Source organism: Mesoplodon bidens (assembly GCF_964165515.1).
Source record: "Mesoplodon bidens genome assembly, chromosome: 5".
Classification (NCBI taxonomy): Eukaryota; Metazoa; Chordata; class Mammalia; order Artiodactyla; family Ziphiidae; genus Mesoplodon; species Mesoplodon bidens.
Genome location: NC_138161.1, coordinates 88,555,041 through 88,574,413, shown reverse-complemented (window position 1 = coordinate 88,574,413; position 19,373 = coordinate 88,555,041). Strand labels below are relative to the sequence as shown.

The 19,373-nt window shown below is 40.5% G+C and overlaps 1 protein-coding gene across 4 annotated transcripts in view; it reads right to left on the bottom strand.

The window, feature by feature from the left end:
- FNDC3B (fibronectin type III domain containing 3B) overlaps positions 1-6,668 on the bottom strand; it is a gene marked incomplete at its 3' end in the record, with an annotated part of 350,833 nt that extends 344,165 nt beyond the window's left edge. For 2 of the 4 annotated variants that reach the window (XM_081235889.1, XM_081235892.1), the window contains exon 1: positions 6,451-6,668. Of the gene's footprint in view, positions 1-4,412; positions 5,381-5,547; positions 5,629-6,450 lie in introns of those variants that run through there. The other 2 variants (XM_081235891.1, XM_081235890.1) reach the window with 2 other exon arrangements.
- Between the last annotated feature and the right edge of the window lie 12,705 nt (positions 6,669-19,373).

Below are 19,373 nucleotides of genomic sequence, written 5' to 3'. Positions count from 1 at the left end.
TTGTATTATATCAACTTAGTTTAAGCAAATTTTTCTAACTGGTTGCCACTATAAAAACCTTCATCTTCCAGAGTCAAAACAAAGATGTATTGGAAGCCTAAAATTCTAACATAAATTTAGTTTTAAACATAGCCTATAGGTGCTCCAATTTTAACATTTCTCAAATTTCAGAAAAGGAGCAAAGGACTGAAGTTATCACTATCCTGCTCTAGGAGTTTGGTGGTAGACACAGCTCTCTATACTACATTCCAAAAATATGAGCAAAATACCCCTATAAGTAAACAGAAAAATGTCTTGAATTTGCCAAAGTTAAGACAGCATAAGAATATTCCATTAAGAACCTAGTTTAGAACTCAGTAAGTGCCTCCTGAGTCAATAAACAAGTGATTGAAATAAAATTACATTTTAAAATCAAACAATCATTTAACACAAGGGACATTTTAAACAGATACTTACTAGAATCTCAAATAATGCTAGCTTTTGCTGAACACCATCTCACTAAAATCTCCTCCCTCCAGTTATTTAAAAACTGACAAGCAGTTGTAATATTATAGAAACAAAATATATTAGGAGCCAGTGACTGAACCGAAAGGGAGTATTGCCAAAGACATCTCATCAGCCAGTGAAATTACAATCCAGGTGTTTCAGAATGCTAAACTTGCATATCTCAACTACGGACAAAAAGAGATTCAAGGACTGATCCATTTTTAAACTGAGAAACCTCCCCACCTGTAATAGCTGATCATTATAGTCTATCTTACCTGATTTATACCTGGTGGTTTAAAAACCTCCCAACCCCCGATTCCAACCCCACATACCTCTGGTCTCCACCTCTGGTCTCCAAGGACTCATCCTTGACACTAAACCTGCGCCATAAACAATTCCCCTCTGGGTAAGCTTGTGACTAGAGATCAGCCTCTCATTGGCTGTACCTTGCAAAGAGTTCAAGTACCAACATCAAGTCATCCTCCCAAGTGAGCCTATATTTGGCTTCTACAGAAACCTGCCTCTGTCTAGCCACAGTGATGGAAGCATTCTCTGCCGTTTAAAAAACACATTAATACTGTACCATACTGTGTATTTTAAAGTAAAAAAAAAGTGTGGGCTTATGAATATTTTCCTATATTCAAAGGCATTCAGTGTCAACTAAAGAATAAAGCTTTTCCTCAACCACCTAAGTGCATTCCCAACAGCTGTAAGGATGAGAATTAAGGTTTACTTGAAAACAATGTCTTAACACAAAAAACTCTCATTGAATGGATTAAACTTGTTAAAGTGAAGAAAAGGCAATTGTGATTTCTGAAGTGAAAACAGAGGTAGGATGCAAAGATTCCCCTACACAGAAAATGATTCTTTTCCCCCATTCTAAGCTATAATTATTGAAAGCTCAAATAACAGGCTTACTAAGATAATATACAGGAACTAAAGCCTATGCCTCTATCATTGTTTTTGGAAGTTCCTCTAATAAGAGATTGCACTTTGTCCCCTCCACCTCAAGAATGACCCTGAATCAAGCAGACTGCCTTGTCCACTTCAGCAATGCTAACCAGCTATGGACCACATGTAAGGAAATACAACTTTTGAGAGGTCACAGATCAACTATTACATTAGGGGTAGGGAGAAAATGAAACTGCAATCTAAAGATTGAAACTTTATTTACTCGTCACAAAGGAAAAAATAAACCACTTTTCAAAGTGTCCAAACACAGTTTGGAGGTGTCTGAAAACATACAAAGTAATACTGTAAGAACAGCTCAGTTTTTAAACTTTGGAATATAATGAAATATGGAGTTTGTATAAGGCTTTACTAAACACTTTTCAATACACTGACTCATTAACTCCTTGTGACAACCACCTGAAAAATGGTACAGGTGAGATGTTTTCTCCTTATACTAAAATGAGGAAACCCAGACTGAGAGGTTCAGTAGTCTAACAGGGACACACAGCCAAGAAGTAAACTAAGTCCTTGACACATTAGATATTCTGATTTCAAACTGATACTCAGATGTGGCCTGCTCCAGGGGGTATAAGATTTCTAATCTTTGCCAATCATTTCGATATCTTTATCTTTTAAATTACGTCTCATTTGTACTAAGCACCTTGATGTTCTAAAAATGGAACCATACATCCTGAGTTAAATCATGTTTCCAATATTTGTCACACTCACAAGAACACTATAATCCAATAACATGGTTCTTATGTTGGTTCCTTGAAAATAACTATGATCCCAATAGTCAGGAATGGGTATGAAAGAGTTTTTCAGCTGATTGTCTAATTAACTGATGCCTCACCTTTAGTTGAATTTACAATTTTCAGAGCTGGAGGCCATGCAATTCACATAACACTAAAATAATACAGAACAATTTAAAGCTGACTTACTTGTGTAGGTCTTTCAGGATCATATAACGCTCTAGGGTCAGGATTATGAGCTGCAATTATCCCTAAGCAGTACAGTAACTATGAAAGATACAGCAGATTCAGATATATTTATAATGAATCTGGAAGTTACTGCTCTTAAAATTCTAATAAAAAGTTTATTTTATCATCTGTCTTTTCCTGAAAGCAGTATGCAAAAAAAAAAAAAAAAAAACGGAAAGAAAAAGGTACTGAGTTACTGGATATTTATGGATGAAATCCACATAAATGAATGCTTACTTGAACATGAGTTGGAATTTTCACTATTTCATATAAGATCAAAAAGTTGTTGAAATTCCTTCTACCAAATAAATTCTAAAATGTAACAGATTTAAATTAAATCCACTAATCAGAAAACTATCTGACCATATGCCACCTAAAGAATCTTTCTTGCTGTTTGTTTCAATCTTAAACATATTCTTCCCAATTCACAGACAGATCTAGTGCTTTATACTTGAATTTCATTCTCTGGTAGTAAAGCAATGATCTTAATTCTTCAGATTAATTGTGCAGCTAGTTAAGGAAAAGTGAGTGATAGTTTGGCGATATTATTTACCTGAATGAAGACATTTGAAAAGAATCACCAAATGAACAGGTAACCATGGATATCGGGGGTAATTTTTTTTCAACTCCCCATCAGTAATTTTTCATGCTGCCCCCTACTTATATTTTTATTACATTGAAATAACCAAGAAGCTTTGACTACCTTCTCAGCAATTCCTATAGGCAGTTATTTCAATCAAACAGAAAATGTCACTAAGTTTTTTTCTATCAGTTTTTACCATGACATCCAATTATTTTTAAAAAACCATTTTTTGCTTGTTTTTGAGCTATAGGTAATCCAGTATTTAAATTCCACTTAAGAGTTGAATATAATCTTCCTCTGGTGGTATGGAAGAAAGAAAACTGAATTACAAGATCTTAAAAGCAATAGGACCCAGTTAAACGTGAATAGATTTGAGAGTCAGAAAGTTCTACGTTGCAATCCCCAATATGGTACCTAACCGCTAGCCACAAGTAGCAGTTTAAAATAATTAAAAGTAAATACAATTTAAAATGCAGTTCCTCCATCGAACTAGCCACATTTTAAACGGTACAACAGCTACACGTGCCTGGTGGCTGCCATACTGGACAGCACAGATATAAAACCATTTGCATCACAGAAGAAAATTCTATGTAATCTTACACAAGTTACTAAATTTCTGTGAACCTCAATGTCTTGTCTATAAAATGTCCTTAACATCACCTAAATTGAAAGATTAGAATTGTAATGAGATAATATATAAAAAACACAATACACAGTACTTAGTACACATTAGATAGCCAAAAAAGAGTAGCTATTAATACAATCCTTTATTGGATTTTAATCTCTGATCGCCAACAGCAAACAAGTCACTTCCCCTCCCTGGGCCTCATTTTCCTAAAACTGAAAAGCTGGGAAGTTCTTCAGGTTTTCAGTTCTAAGGACGCTATCAAATTTTACCACGTAAAATGAAGTGTTAAGCAAAAGGGGCACAAACTCCTACTGAGTAAACTACTACTCAGGCTCCTGCAGCCAGCTTCCTAACGGATCCCAAGCATTCCTCCAGAAACCCCGGAAGACTGGCTCTCCAATACAGCCAGCCCATGGTCTGATGTGAGCTATTTATAAGGTCTGTCTTAAAAGGTTACTGGAATATCTTTCTGATATTGTACATACTGTAATTAGAAGCTAAAAACTCCTATTCCATGATATAGTATCTTGCAGTTTTAAGATCTCTTTTAAAATGAACGCTATCTTCACGTAGAATTTTTTTCTCTTAGAAGCATTTAAACCAAAACACTTTAAAAGCACATACGAGTCTAAGTACCATTTTTTAGAGACTTTTTCTTTCTACCAGCTATGCCTCATTCTTAGCCAGCTTGTGGGTGACCCTCTAGCGTCTAAACAAAGTGAGAATTACACCCTTATGAGGGGGTGTCCCCTTGCAGGACCAGAAGCATGCCCAAAGACTTTACCCTCGTTAACAGCTGCTTCCCGGGAGCCAAGAAATTTACTGAACGCTGGTTCCACAGAGGCCGCTTCCAATCAGGGGGAACCACGGGCCCCCATGCAAGGCACAAAACCAGGGCCACGGGCTGCTCTTGGCTGTGGCTGCGGGTCTCTTCCCCCGGGCGTTGTCCAGGGCCCCAGAGTCACAGAGTTAACTTGAGAGTGAAGAGCAACTCAGGCAGCAGAAATGAGAACAGAGCGGTGCATTTTTGCCCGAGGCCAGAAGCCTCCAAAAAAAAAAAAAAAAAAAGTGTTATTCCAGAGCAGATTCCTTTTCTTCCGGGTCTGTCTGCTCCCTCTCCCTCTCTGCCTACAACCACCGTGCCTCCCCTTTTCCAATGCCCCACCTCTCTCCACAAAAAAAAAAAAAAAAAAGGTGGCGTATTCCCTCTTCCTTAGCTTTCCCCACCAGGGCCTGGAAACTGGAGGAAGTTCAAATCAAATAACTGCACATTAAAAAATAAACAGACAAGCAATCAGGGGGTGCCCACCGAACAAACGACCTCGCCTGTCCCAAAATATGATTAACCCTGGATGGAAGATGGGGAGGAAGACTAGAAACCAACAGCGATGGAGAGATAAACGCGTGGATCTGGGGCCCCAGCGCTGGCCCGTCGCGGCCAAATTCCAAATTTTGTTTCAAGAACATGCTGGACTGATGAGAAAATAAAAAATAAAAAGTTTTAACTTTTAAGTAAGTCCGCAAACGGCACTGTCTGGATAAAATGCCATTGCTTCCCTTCGTCAGGGAAAGAAGGGTGGGAATTGAGGTTCGAAAAGCTCCAACTCCAACCGCGCACTCCTGGAAGCCTCCCGGCCAACGGCGCCGCCGGGCGGCCCAACCCAGTCTCCAGAGACACCGGGCCCGGGTGCTCGGGCTCCCACGGGGCGCCGGGACCGGGCCTTTGGGAAAGTTCGCGGGCACAGCCCGAGGCCCCACTTTCCGCCCAGAGTGACAGGCCCTTCCCACGCCGGCCGGCCGGCCCCCGCCCCGCCGCGGGCACCAGACGGTCCGCGCGGCCCCTCCCGGCCGCCTCTGGGCGCGGATTCCGCCCGCCGGCCCCACCCCGGCCCGGGCGCCCCTCGGGGTGACCGACTGACCGGAGCTACGCTGGCCCACACACCCGGTCGCCCGCTCCTTCCCGCCGCGCCCCACTCCCCCGCCCGAGCTTCCAGCCGCCTGCTCGCCGAGTCCGGCCGCAGCCGCCGGTTACCGCCCCCAGCCCGGGGGGAGCCCGGGGGGCAGGACGGGGAGGGAGGACGTGGCGCGCACGGAGGTGGCCAGCGGCGAGGCGGGGAGTGTCCCTGAGAGGCCTGGGCTGGGGGCCGGCGCGGGCTCGGGACCCTCCCCGCGAGCATCCACGGGTCGGAGGTCCCGGCCCGCCCCCGCCTGGCGCGGAGAGGCGGCCCCAACTTCCAGCCCCACTTCGCACACCCGCCCTCCTCCCTCCACCATATGGAAATCTACAGCCTCAGAAAGTGACACGTCGAAGATTCCTCGGCCCCTCCGCCCGCCCTCCCCCTCCCGGGCAGCGTTCCTGCCGCGGAGATTCCGGGAGGGGGAGCGGATTCCACGGACAAAATCTGCTAGGAAGGCCTGGGAGGGCGAGGGGGGAGGGCGAGGGGGGGAGGGAGAACCCGGGAACCACTGCCCAGATTTTTTTTTTCCATCAAGAAGAATCTACCCGTTTCTTTCCCTCCTCCAAGCCCTGGCCAGCTGGGGGGACGAGCGGGGGCCCGGAGCCCAGTAAGACGCGGCCCCAAAGCGTTGGCCGACCGCCGCTCCCGGGCCCCGTGTTCCCGGGGTGCCCAGACGAGCGCGGGGCGCCCCAGCACTCTGGCGCCAAGTTTTCCTCGGGAAGCTCGGCGCGCCCGGAGCGCTCCGGGACAGGCACACACTTTGGCGGACTCGGCGTCCGGTCGGGGCTTTCCAGCGCGCCCTGACCCGGCGTCTGAGACTCGGGGTCCGGGTCCCCTCCATTCTCCCGCTCCTGCATGCCTTACCTTCCCTCGGGCTGAAACGCGGGGCTCCGGGCGCGCCACACACCGGGTCTCCCACGCCTTCCCAGCCGCCAGCCCCGAGAATCCCTGCCGCCCCTTCGCAGCTCCCGCCGCTGCCGCAGCCGCCGCTCTCCTTGTCCTCCGGCCGCCGCCGCCGCTCAAATAACTACCAGGAGGGTTAGATGGGGGATTCCGCCATGTCAATGATGTCGGGACCACATGGGGATTTGGGGCCCGCCCACTGCCGTAATCTGCCGAGTATAACCGCCTCCACAAGCTCAGATTCTCAGGCGCTGTGGGATCCTCCTTTCCCTCCCAGACCTGCATAACTATCCGGAAACTCTTTGGTTCAGCCGGACTAAAGAAGTTTTAAGCTTAGAGGAATTAGCAACTCCTGAAAGGCTAGGGCTGCATATTCTGCAAACGATCGCCAACACCAATATAAATGCAGGGTTTGCTGAGTAATAATCAGAGCTAAGACTATGACATTATTTTTCATTTACACATATATTAACTTTTTAAAAAATCCCCACAACAACCTTGTGAGCTATTTTGTCACCTCCTTTCTCTATTTCCCACAGCAATTTGTTCATATGGTTAACATAGCGTGAACAGATTTTATTACACCGAAGTTAAAATGTCTATTTCCCCCTACAGTACCCAATATGAGCTCACAAGAGCAGAGAGTGTTCCTTACTCATATCTGTATTTCTGTATCAAACATAGCATAATGCATAGGCCACAGTAGAACTCATTAGATAATTGCTGAGTTATATTAATCAAGTCAAATGTAATGTATCCTGTTGTACAGACTAAAAATGGTTAGCCAAGTGCATCCCATCCCACCCCTCAAATTATCCAGGGAGACAAGAAAGTAGAAATTACCCCAGAGAGGCCACTTCTCTTTTTAGCTTCCCAGGTATTCTAAATAATTATATTAGCCTCAATTATTAGGCTACAAAGCAGTACTAGGTAGCAACCAGAGGCAATGTATTACTTTCATTGACCTAAAAAATACATAACAACCATTTGTCAGATAAAGTTACTGTACATAGTACTGGGGGTTTTTTTTGTTTGTTTGCGGTACGCGGGCCTCTCACTGTTGTGGCCTCTCCCGTTGCAGAGCACAGGCTCCGGACGCGCAGGCTCAGCGGCCATGGCTCACGGGCCCAGCCGCTCCGCGGCATGTGGGATCCTCCCGGACCGGGGCACGAACCCGTGTCCCCTGCATCGGCAGGCGGACTCTCAACCACTGCACCACCAGGGAAGCCCCATAGTACTGTATTAAAGCCCGAAGAACATAAAAGAATACTGAGAAATAGCTCCTTTTCTTGTAGAATTTGCAATTCTTTTTTGGAGATGAGGGCAAATGGGGCCCTCCCTCCTAACTGGCTTCTTTCCCCAAATGTTCCCAAAGAGTCTCTTGAAGCCATCTTTCTAGAACATGGTTCCAATCCTAGGCCATAGTTCTGTATTGGAAGGGAAAAAAGATAAAGCAGAGGCTCCCAGCTCCTGCCTCAGCTTCTCTGGCTTGCCCCTGAGCTGGCTTACCCAGCTGAACTCTCATGACTTCCAAGCACCTCTCTCCCTCTGCACATCCTTTCACTCTGTCTGGAGCATACTTCTTCCTCTACCCTATCTAAGGATCATTTCGTCATCTTTGATTACCCCCTCCCTTCCCATAGCCTCACAGCTCTTTTCCCCACAATCTCATAATTCTTTTCAGTTCTTCTCACATTGCTCTGAAGTTACTGTATATCTCTTCCACTTGGCTGGTCTTGTTCATTTTTGTATCCCCAGCATTAACCTAGCACTGTGCTTTGAACATAATACCCACCTTATAAGTGTTTGTTGAATAAATTAATTTTAAAGTATGTTTTAAGAATCTGAATGACTAGATAAATGGGCAAACTTCAGAGGGTGGAAGTTTGAATTCAAGTGTAGTAAGACAGGCTTGGCAAAGGAGGTAAAAGTAGGCAAGAGAAATTCAGAAGACAGAATTATTTCTTCCAGTTTCTTCCACTAGGCTGAATTTGTTCCAATTGAGAAGAATTGGGACTTCCCCGGTGGTCCAGTGGTTAAGACTTTGCCTTCCAATGTAGGGGGTGCAGGTTCGATGCCTGGTCAGGGAGCTAAGATCCCACGTGCCTGGAAGCCAAAAAACCAAAACATAAAACAGAAGCAATATTGTAACAAATTCAGTAAAGACTAAAAAAAATGGTCCACATTTTTTAAAAAATGTATAAAAAGAGAATCAATGATACAAAATGCCTTAAATTTTTAAATGTATTTTCATATATATAATCTCAGTGTTTCATTTGTCTTCTTATCCTAACACCTAACATCAGTTTTGGCACAGAATAAGAAACCCAATAAGTGTTTTCAAAGTGAGAGGAAGTATGGTGTAGTGGAAGAAGCACGGAAATTATAATCAGACAAAAACCAGTGACATTGGACAAGTTTTTAAATTTCTCTGAGCCTGGGTCATTTATTTATTAAGTGGTGATATTACCTTCCTGCTAAGATTGTGAGGAATAAAAACCTCAAGCACCTGATACTCAATAAATAAAGGTTGGTTCCTCCTTGAATGAATGAATGAATGAATGAAGATGCCTTTACTAGAGAGAAACTTTTTTTTTTTTTTTTTTTTTTTTTAAATTTATTTATTTATTTATTTATTTAGGGCTGTGTTGGGTCTTCGTTTCTGTGTGAGGGCTTTCTCTAGTTGTGGCAAGCGGGGGCCACTCTTCATCACGGTGCGCGGGCCTCTCACCATCGCGGCCTCTCTTGTTGCGGAGCACAGGCTCCAGACGCGCAGGCTCAGTAGTTGTGGCTCACGGGCCTACTTGCTCCGCGGCATGTGGGATCTTCCCAGACCAGGGCTCGAACCCGTGTCCCCTGCATTGGCAGGCAGATTCTCAACCACTGCGCCACCAGGGAAGCCCGAGAAACTTTTAAGAAGGCTCCCAACTACGTGTTGAGAGATTTAAATTTCATACAATGAGAAATCACTGTAGGATTATAAAGGAATGAAGTGACTGAAGTGGGTTTCAAAGTTGATTCTCCTAGCAGCAGGATCTAAAACAAGGTTCATGTCAGAAAGGCATGCCCTGAACCTATGAGGGAGATGATGAAGTCTTAGCCCAGAGAGGTAGTTCTGCAAACAGGAAGGAGGGCTTCAACTTAAGGCAATGAGTATTATTGTCTTGCATTGACAACACCCAAGTCATCTGTCACCCTAGGTCCTAAGTTATAGAACCACAGTCATAACTTTGCTCCAAAAGCAACTTAGGACTTGCTCTAGTACAGAAATTAACATCCAACTGAGATGCCTAGAAGTTAAGACCTATAACAAAATATACAGACTTGTAAACCCTTCCATCGCCCATGCAATGTAAGCTGAGTTGTGTTAAAATTTTTAAATAAATAACGGGTTCAAAGTTATACTTCCTGACTTTAGATAACTTACTTTATAACAAAAGAAATGCAAATTTAGCATATTTGAAACTAGCATTGAAAAGGTCTCTAACCATTAAACCTGTAATACTTCTCAGCCTAAGATTTGTAAATTCAAACCTCTTTCTCAAAGATCACTATAGCTAGTAATACCTAATATCTAGAAGACCCAGCCAGGTTCTCAGTCTCCATATCCTACCTCTGCCTGCAGCTGTGGTTGCTAGATTCTCACAGGCAGGCTCAGTCTTGCCTCTCTAATCTTGAAACACAATCTTGACCTTAGAGGACATTGACTCTTTGCATCTACTTCTTGTTCTAATGTACTGAGCCAGATCTGATACCAGCTTCAATACGAATATTGATGAAAAACCAATTAATCCTGTTTTGAAGAGTGTTAGAATTCACTAGAGTACGAACTAGAGTAAAGGTTAGCCAGCTCAGTCAACAATAAAATCTAAGAGCAACATTGCAACTGCACTTTTCTCCAGAACAGTTCAACCAGTCAAGCTATAGTTTCACCTTCCTTACTATTGTTCAATGCAAGACAAGGGCAAATTGTAGCCATATATATATATTTAATGTCATTTCCAAAAGAATATCTGTCCCACAGTTATCAGAACTATTCAGGTAGAAGCTGAATAAGCTGTCAGGGCTCATAAAATCACAGGGCTGATAGAGAGCTAAAGTTTTTCCGCCTGCTCTCTCCCAAAGCAGCATCTTTGCCCCATGACAATGACAGCTAAGCACCCAGCCTCAGACTGAGCACCACCAGGAAAAGGGAAAATGCTTCTTTCCAAGACAGCCTTTTTTCAACAACTCTAGACCCAAACCAAGTCTTCTGAAAACCGCCTCCTTGCAACTTTCCCCTAGGGGTCTTTTTTCTGCCCTCTGGAGGCAGATAAAGTAACAACAGTCGCCGTCCACATGACTTCCCTTCCAGCGAATTGACGTTACCAGTCACACCTGTTCTCTTTTCCTGGATAAACATCTCTAACTTGCTGACCTCTTCATCTCATCACATGGCTTCAAGATCTCTCTTCATCCTTTTCTTCCACCACCTCTAGGTACCTACTTGTTCAACAGCTCTGAAAGCTGGGTATTCAGATTCTGTCCATAATATTTCAGGCATGATCAACACACGGCCAGAGTGGTACCCTTTGCTGCTTTAATTTGGACAAAATGCTTGTATCGTTACAGTTTAATATTGTGTTAATTTTCTTAGCATGCTCTTCATTCTGTTAACTCATGCTTTCTTCTTCCATGAAAAGTTGTTAAGCTGGGCATACATCAGGAAAACAACTGATTTTATTTTAATTGGTTTTAATTACTGTTAAATAGTTGAATATTTCATTTTATTAAATTTCATTTTTAAGTTTCATTCTTACATTCCAGCCTACCTAGTACTTTCTGGACAACCTTTCCCAGCTTTGTGACATTGATAAGTATGACAAGCATGATTTCCATGTTGCCATCCAAGTCACTAATAAACCACAAAAAAAGACAAGGCCAAGAACTACTAGTAATTTTTCTCCAACTGAAGGTAAATTTGAGGTAAAGTCATTTAAAAAGCTCTGAATTTGTCCATCCCACTGACTTACTCTGAACCCCACACAATAGTGGAGCAAGTTGGGTCTGACTTTCTTCATAGTCATTTTTATTACTCTTGCCCACTCTCATACCTGATTTACTCCTATGATCATTTTTTCTTCCTAAGATGTCAAGACTTTTGTATGATACTTGAGTCTCTTCACACCAGGTATGCTAAATATTATCTTCCTCAAACAAATTCAAAATTTGCCCTGGATAGAAATACATGTAGATATATGTGTCTTTCACAGAGAAATGAAGCAAAGAAATGTCTTTAGCTCAGGCTACATGCCTCAGCTACAAACCATTTTAGTCAAGGAAAGATTCTGAGATTTGACCAGAAAGCAATGAGTTGGGAAAAAGTAAACTTATTGCAGAGCCAGCTGGGCCCATTCTGTTTGTGAAGAGTTGGATATCATATTTGAAATTGTTTCTCATCTTTTGTGTAGTTACCACAGTATTTCTTTTAGTTCTTGGAAGCATACTCACTGGTATTTCACACGTAATCTGTGTCTCAGAACTCAGTGTAATTCAGGGAGTTAAATCACATTTACATTAATACCCTTGCTCTGACTCTGACAGCCACCATTATTTCAGGACATCTCACTACCCTTGTACTCTTTCTGGTTCTTTCTAGAAGTCTCCTGTGAGTTTACAAGCATGTTTTTTTCAGAGTGCTTCAGTAACTTGTTAACCCAGCCAGAGCAGCTAATATGGCACTTCCCACTGTACTGAGCCTCCTACTGTTGGTAAAACCATGGAGAGCCCACCCTGGTTACCCTGTAAGGCCAGCACCTCCCTCGGACAGACTCACTTCTCTCTGTCTCTGGACAAACTCTGTGAGATATAATTAACATACAGCACTGTATAAGTTTAAGGTATACAGCATAATTATTTGACTTACATACATCATGAAGTGATTATCAGGATAAGTTTGGTGACCATATATCACCTCATATAAATACAAAATTAAAGAAATAGAAAAGAAAATTTTTTTCTTGTGATGAGAACTCAGGATTTACTCTCTTAACAACTCTCATGTACAATATTTCATATACAACAGGGTTAATTATATTTATCATGTTGTACATCACATCCCTAGTATTTATATTACAGTTGCAAGTTTGTCCCTCTTGACTGCCTCCATCCAGTTCCCCCTCCCCCCATCCACCACTCCTGCCTCTGGTTACCATGAATCTGATCTCTTTTTCTATGAGTTAGTTGGTTAGTTTGCTTTGAAAATGTAATTGACCTACAATACTATGTTAGTTCTCATTATACAACATAGTAATTCGATATTTCTATACTGTTTCAAATTGATCACCGGGATAAGTCTAATTACTATATGTCACCACAAAAAGATATTACTTAGTTATTGACTATATTCCCCACACTGTATATTTCATACCTATGACTCATTTATTTATCAACTGGAAGTTTGTACATTGTAATCTCCTTCACCTATTTCTTTGCTCCCCCTACACCCTTCCCTTCTGGCAAACTCCTGTTGGTTCTCTGTATCTATAACTCTGTTTATGTTTTGTTATGTTTGTTCATTTGAGGTTTTTTACATTTCACATATAAGTAAAATCATACAGTATCTATCTTTCACTGTTTGACTAATTTCACTTAGCATAATGCCTTCAAGTTCCATCCATGTTGTCAAAAATGGCAGAATTTCCTTCCTTCTCATAACAACAATATTCCATTGTATGTATATATATATATATATATATATATATATATACACACACACACATCACATCTTCTTTATCAGTTCATCTATAGACAGACAATTAGGTTGTTTCCATATCTTGGTTGTTGTGAATAATGCTACAATGAATGTGGGAGCACAAATATCTCTTTGAGACTCTGATTTCATTTTTTTAGGCTATATACCCAAAAGTAGGATTGCTAGGTCATATGGTAGTCTACCTTTATTTTTTTGAGGAACCTCCATATGTGTTTCATAGTGGCTGCACCAATTTACCTTCCCACCAACAGTGCATGAGGATTCCCTTTTCTCCACATACACTTGTTTTCTGTTGCTTTCTGATAATAGCCGTTCTAACAGGTGTGAGACAATAGCTTGTTATGGTTTTGATTTGCATTTCCCTGACGATTAATGATGTTGAGCACCTTTTCATGTTAATTGTTGGCCATCTGATGTCTTCTTTGGAAAAATGGCTAATAAGTTCCTTTGTCTACTTTTTAATTAATTGGTGTTTTTGCTATTGAGTTGTATGAGTTCCTTATATATTATGACTATTAACTCCTTAACAGATACAGGGTTTGCAAGTATTTTCTTCCATTCCATAGGTTGATTTTTCATTTTGCTGATTGTTTCTTCTGTTGTACAGGTTTTTAGTTTGATGTTGTGCAGCTTTTTGTTTCTTTTGTTGCTTTAGCTTTTGATGTCATATCCAAAAAATCATTGCCAAGACCAATGTCAAGGAGTTTTCCCCCACGTTTTCTTCTAGGAGTTTTATGGTTTCAGGTCTTATGTTTCTCTTTTGTCCTTTTAGAGTTAATTTTTGAGAGTGGTGTAAGATAGGGGTCCATTTTTATTTTCCTGCCTGTGATTATCCAGTTTTCCTAACACCATTTGTTGAAGAGACTATCCTTTCCCCATTAAGTATTCTTGGCTACCTTGTCAAATACTAGTTAAACATATAAGTAAGCGTTTAATTCTGGGCTCTCAATCCTGTTCTCTTGGCCTATATATCTACATTTATGCCAGTACCATACTGTTTGATTACTATAGTTTGAAATTAGGAATTGTGATGGTTTCGCCTTTGTTCTTCTTTCTCAGGATTGCTTTGGCTATTTAGGGTCTTTTGTGGTTCCAGACAAACTTTAAGACTGTTTTTCCTATTTCTATGAAAAACGTCACTGGAATTTTGATAGGGATTTTATTGAATCTGTAGATTGCTTTGGGTAATATGGACATTTTAACAATATTAATTCTTCCCATCCATGAACAGGGGCTATCTTTCCATTTAATTGTTTCTTCTTCAATATTTTAAACCAAGTCTTATAGTTTTCAGTGTACAGATCTTTCACCTCTTTCATTAAATTTATTCTTTGGTATTTTATTGTTTTTGTTGCTATTGTGAATGGGATTGTTTTCTTTATTTCTTTTTCAGAGGCTTTGTTGTTATTGTATAGAAACACAGTGGATTTCTGTATGTTGATTTTGTATCCTGCAACTTTATTGAATCTGTTCATTAGTTCTAACAGATTTTTGGTGGTCTTTAGGACTTTCTCTATATGAGATCATGTCATCTGCTAACAGACACAATTTTCTTCTTCCTTTCTAATTTGGATGTCTTTTACTTCTTTTTCTTGCCTAATTGTTCTGGCTAGGACTTACTGCACTATGTTGAATACGAGTGGTGAGAGTGTGCATCTTTGTTTTATTCCTGATCTAAGAGAAAAAGCTTTCAACCTTTAACCATTATGTATGATGTTAGCTGTGGGCTCGTCATACATGGTCTTTACTATGTTGAGATACATTCCTTCTATACCCAATTTGTTGAGAGATTTTATCATGAAAGATGTTGAATTTTCTCAAGTGCATTTTCTGTACCTATTGATATGATCATATAATTTTTATCTTTCATCCTATGAATGTGGTGTATCACACTCATTGATTTACATATGTTGAACCATCCTTGGATTCCAGGGATAAATCCCACTTGATCACGGTGTATGATTTTTTTAATGTGTGTTTTCTTTTAACATCTTTATTGGAGTATAATTGCTTTACAATGGTGTGTTAGTTTCTGCTTTATAACAAAGAGAATCAGTTATACATATACATATGTTCCGATATCTCTTCCCTCTTCCATCTCCCTCCCTCCCACCCTCCCTATCCCACCCCTCCGGGCGGTCACAAAGCACCGAGCTGATCTCCCTGTGCTATGCGGATGCTTCCCACTAGCTATCTACCTTACGTTTGGTAGTGTATATATGTCCATGCCTCTCTCTTGCTTTGTCACAGCGTACCCTTCCCCCTCCCCATATCCTCAAGTCCATTCTCAAGTAGGTCTGTGTCTTTATTGCTGTCTCACCCGTAGGTTCTTCATGACATTTTTTTCTTAAATTCCATATATATGTGTTAGCATACGATATTTGTCTTTCTCTTTCTGACTTACTTCACTCTATATGACAGACTCTAGGTCTATCGACCTCATTACAAATAGCCCAATTTCGTTTCTTTTTATGGCTGAGTAATATTCCATTGTATATATGTGCCACATCTTCTTAATCCATTCATCCGATGATGGACACTTAGGCTGTATCCATCTCCAGGCTATTGTAAATAGAGCTGCAATGAACATTTTGGTACATGACTCTTTTTGAATTATGGTTTTCTCAGGGTATATGCCCAGTAGTGGGATTGCTGGGTCATATGGTAGTTCTATTTGTAGTTTTTTAAGGAACCTCCATACTGTTCTCCATAGTGGCTGTACCAATTCACATTCCCACCAGAAGTGCAAGAGTGTTCCCTTTTCTCCACACCCTCTCCAGCATTTATTGTTTCTAGATTTTTTGATGATGCCCATTCTGACTGGTGCGAGATGATATCTCATTGTAGTTTTGACTTGCATTCCTCTAATGATTAATGATGTTGAGCATTCTTTCACGTGTTTGTTGGCAGTCTGTATATCTTCTTTGGAGAAATGTCTATTTAGGTCTTCTGCCCATTTTTGGATTGGGTTGTTTGTTTTTTTGTTATTGAGCTGCATGAGCAGCTTATACATTTTGGAGATTAATCCTTTGTCAGTTGCTTCATTTGCAAATGTTTTCTCCCATTAGGAGGGTTGTCTTTTCGTCTTGTTTATGGTTTCCTTTGCTATGCAAAAGCTTTTAAGTTTCATTAGGTCCCATGTGTTTATTTTTGTTTTTACTTCCATTTCTCTAGGAGGTGGGTCAAAAAGGGTCTTGCTGTAATTTATGTCATAGAGTATTCTGCCTCTGTTTTCCTCTAAGAGTTTGATAGTTCCTAGCCTTACATTTAGGTCTTTAATCCATTCTGAGCTTATTTTTGTGTATGGTGTTAGGGAGTGATCTAATCTCATACTTTTGCATGTACCTGTCCAGTTTTCCCAGAACCACATATTGAAGAGGCTGTCCTTTCTCCACTGTACATTCCTGCCTCCTTTATCAAAGATAAGGTGACCATATATGCGTGGGTTTATCCCTAGGCTTTCTGTTCTGTTCTATTGATCTATCTTTCTGTTTTCGTGCCAGTACCATACTGTCTTGATTACTGTAGCTCTGTAGTATAGTCTGAAGTCAGGGAGCCTGATTCCTCCAGCTCCGTTTTTCGTTGTCAAGATTGCTTTGGCTATTCGGGGTCTTTTGTGTTTCCATACAAATTGTGAAATTTTTTGTTCTAGTTCTGTGAAAAATGCCAGTGGTAGTTTGACAGGGATTGCATTGAATCTGTAGATTGCTTTGGGTAGTAGAGTCATTTTCACAATGTTGATTTTTCCAATCCAAGAACATGGTACATCTCTCCATCTATTTGTATCATCTTTAATTTTTTTCATCAGTGTCTTACAATTTTCTGCATACAGGTCTTTTGTCTCCTTAGGTAGGTTGATTCCTAGGTATTTTATTCTTTTTGTTGCAGTGGTAAGTGGGAGTGTTTTCTTGATTTCATTTTCAGATTTTTCATCATTAGTGTATAGGAATGCCATAGATTTCTGTGCATTAATTTTGTATCCTGCTACTTTACCAAAGTCATTGATTAGCTCTAGTAGTTTTCTGGTAGCATCTTTAGGATTCTCTCTATATAGTATCATGTCATCTGCAAACAGTGACAGCTTTACTTCTTCTTTTCCAATTTGGATTCTTTTTATTTCCTTTTCTTCTCTGATTGCTGTGGCTAAAACTTCCAAAACTATGTGGAATAAGAGTGGTGAGAGTGGGCAGCCTTGTCTTGTTCCTGATCTTAGTGGAAATGGTTTCAGTTTTTCACCATTGAGGACGATGCTGGCTATGGGTTTGTCATATATGGCCTTTATTATGTTGAGGAAAGTTCCCTCTATGCCTAGTTTCTCCAGGGTTTTTATCATAAATTGGTGTGGAATTTTGTTGAAAGCTTTCTCTGCATATATTGAGATGATCATATGGTTTTTCTCCTTCAATTTGTTAATATGGTGTATCACATTGATTGATTTGCATATATTGAAGAACCCTTGCATTCCTGGGATAAACTCCACTTGATCATGGTGTATGATCCTTTTAATGTGCTGTTGGATTCTGTTTCCTAGTATTTTGTTGAGGATTTTTGCATCTATGTTCATCAGTGATACTGGCCTGTACTTTTCTTTCTTTGTGACATCCTTGTCTGGTTTTGGTATCAAGGTCATCGTGGCCTCGTAGAATGAGTTTGGGAGTGTTCCTCTCTCTGCTATATTTTGGAAGAGTTTGAGAAGGACAGGTGTTAGCTCTTCTCTAAATGTTTGATAGAATTCGCCTGTGAAGCCATCTGGTCCTGGGCTTTTGTTTGTTGGAAGATTTTTTATCACTGTTTCAATTTCAGTGCTTGTGATTGATCTGTTCATATTTTCTATTTCTTCCTGATTCAGTCTTGGCAGGTTGTGCATTTCTAAGAATTTGTCCATTTCTTCCAGGTTGTCCATTTTATTGGCATAGAGTTGCTTGTAGTAATCTCTCATGATCTTTTGTATTTCTGCAGTGTCAGTTGTTACTTCTCCTTTTTCATTTCTAATTCTATTGATTTGAGTCTTCTCCCTTTTTTTCTTGATGAGTCTGGCTAATGGTTTATCAATTTTTTTTATCTTCTCAAAGAACCAGCTTTTAGTTTTATTGATCTTTGCTATCGTTTCCTTCATTTGTTTTTCATTTATTTCTGATCTGATTTTTATGATTTCTTTCCTTCTGCTAACTTTGGGGGGTTTTTGTTCTCCTTTCTCTAATTGCTTTAGGTGCAAGGTTAAGTTGTTTAATCGAGATGTTTCCTGCTTCTTAAGGTAGGATTGTATTGCTATAAACTTCCCTCTTAGAACTGCTTTTGCTGCATCCCATAGGTTTTTGGTCGTCGTGTCTCCATTGTCATTTTTTTCTAGGTATTTTTTAATTTCCTCTTTGATTTCTTCAGTTATCACTTCGTTTTTAAGTACTGTATTGTTTAGCCTCCATGTGTTTGTATTTTTTACAGATCTTTTCCTCTAATTGATATCTAGTCTCATAGCATTGTGTTCGGAAAAGATACTTGATACAATTTCAATTTTCTTAAATTTACCAAGGCTTGATTTGTGACCCAAGATATGATCTATCCTGGAGAATGTTCCATGAGCACTTGAGAAAAATGTGTATTCTGTTGTTTTTGGATGGAATGTCCTATAAATATCAGTTAAGTCCATCTTGTTTAATGTATCATTTAAAGCTTGTGTTTCCTTATTTATTTTCATTTTGGATGATCTGTCCATTGGTGAAAGTGGGTGTTAACGTCCCCTACTATTAATGTGTTACTGTCGATTTCCCCTTTTATGGCTGTTACTATTTGCCTTATGTATTGAGGTGCTCCTATGTTGGGTGCATAAATATTTACAATTGTTATATCTTCTTCTTGGATCGATCCCTTGATCATTATGTAGTGCCCTTTTTTGTCTCTTGTAATAGTCTTTATTTTAAAGTCTATTTTGTCTGATATGAGAATTGCTACTCCAGCTTTCTTTTGGTTTCCATTTGCATGGAATATCTTTTTCCATCCCCTTACTTTCAGTCTGTATGTGTCTCTAGGTCTGAAGTGGGTCTCTTGTAGACAGCATATATATGGGTCTTGTTTTTGTATCCATTCAGCCAATCTGTGTCTTTTGGTGGGAGTATTTAGTCCATTTACATTT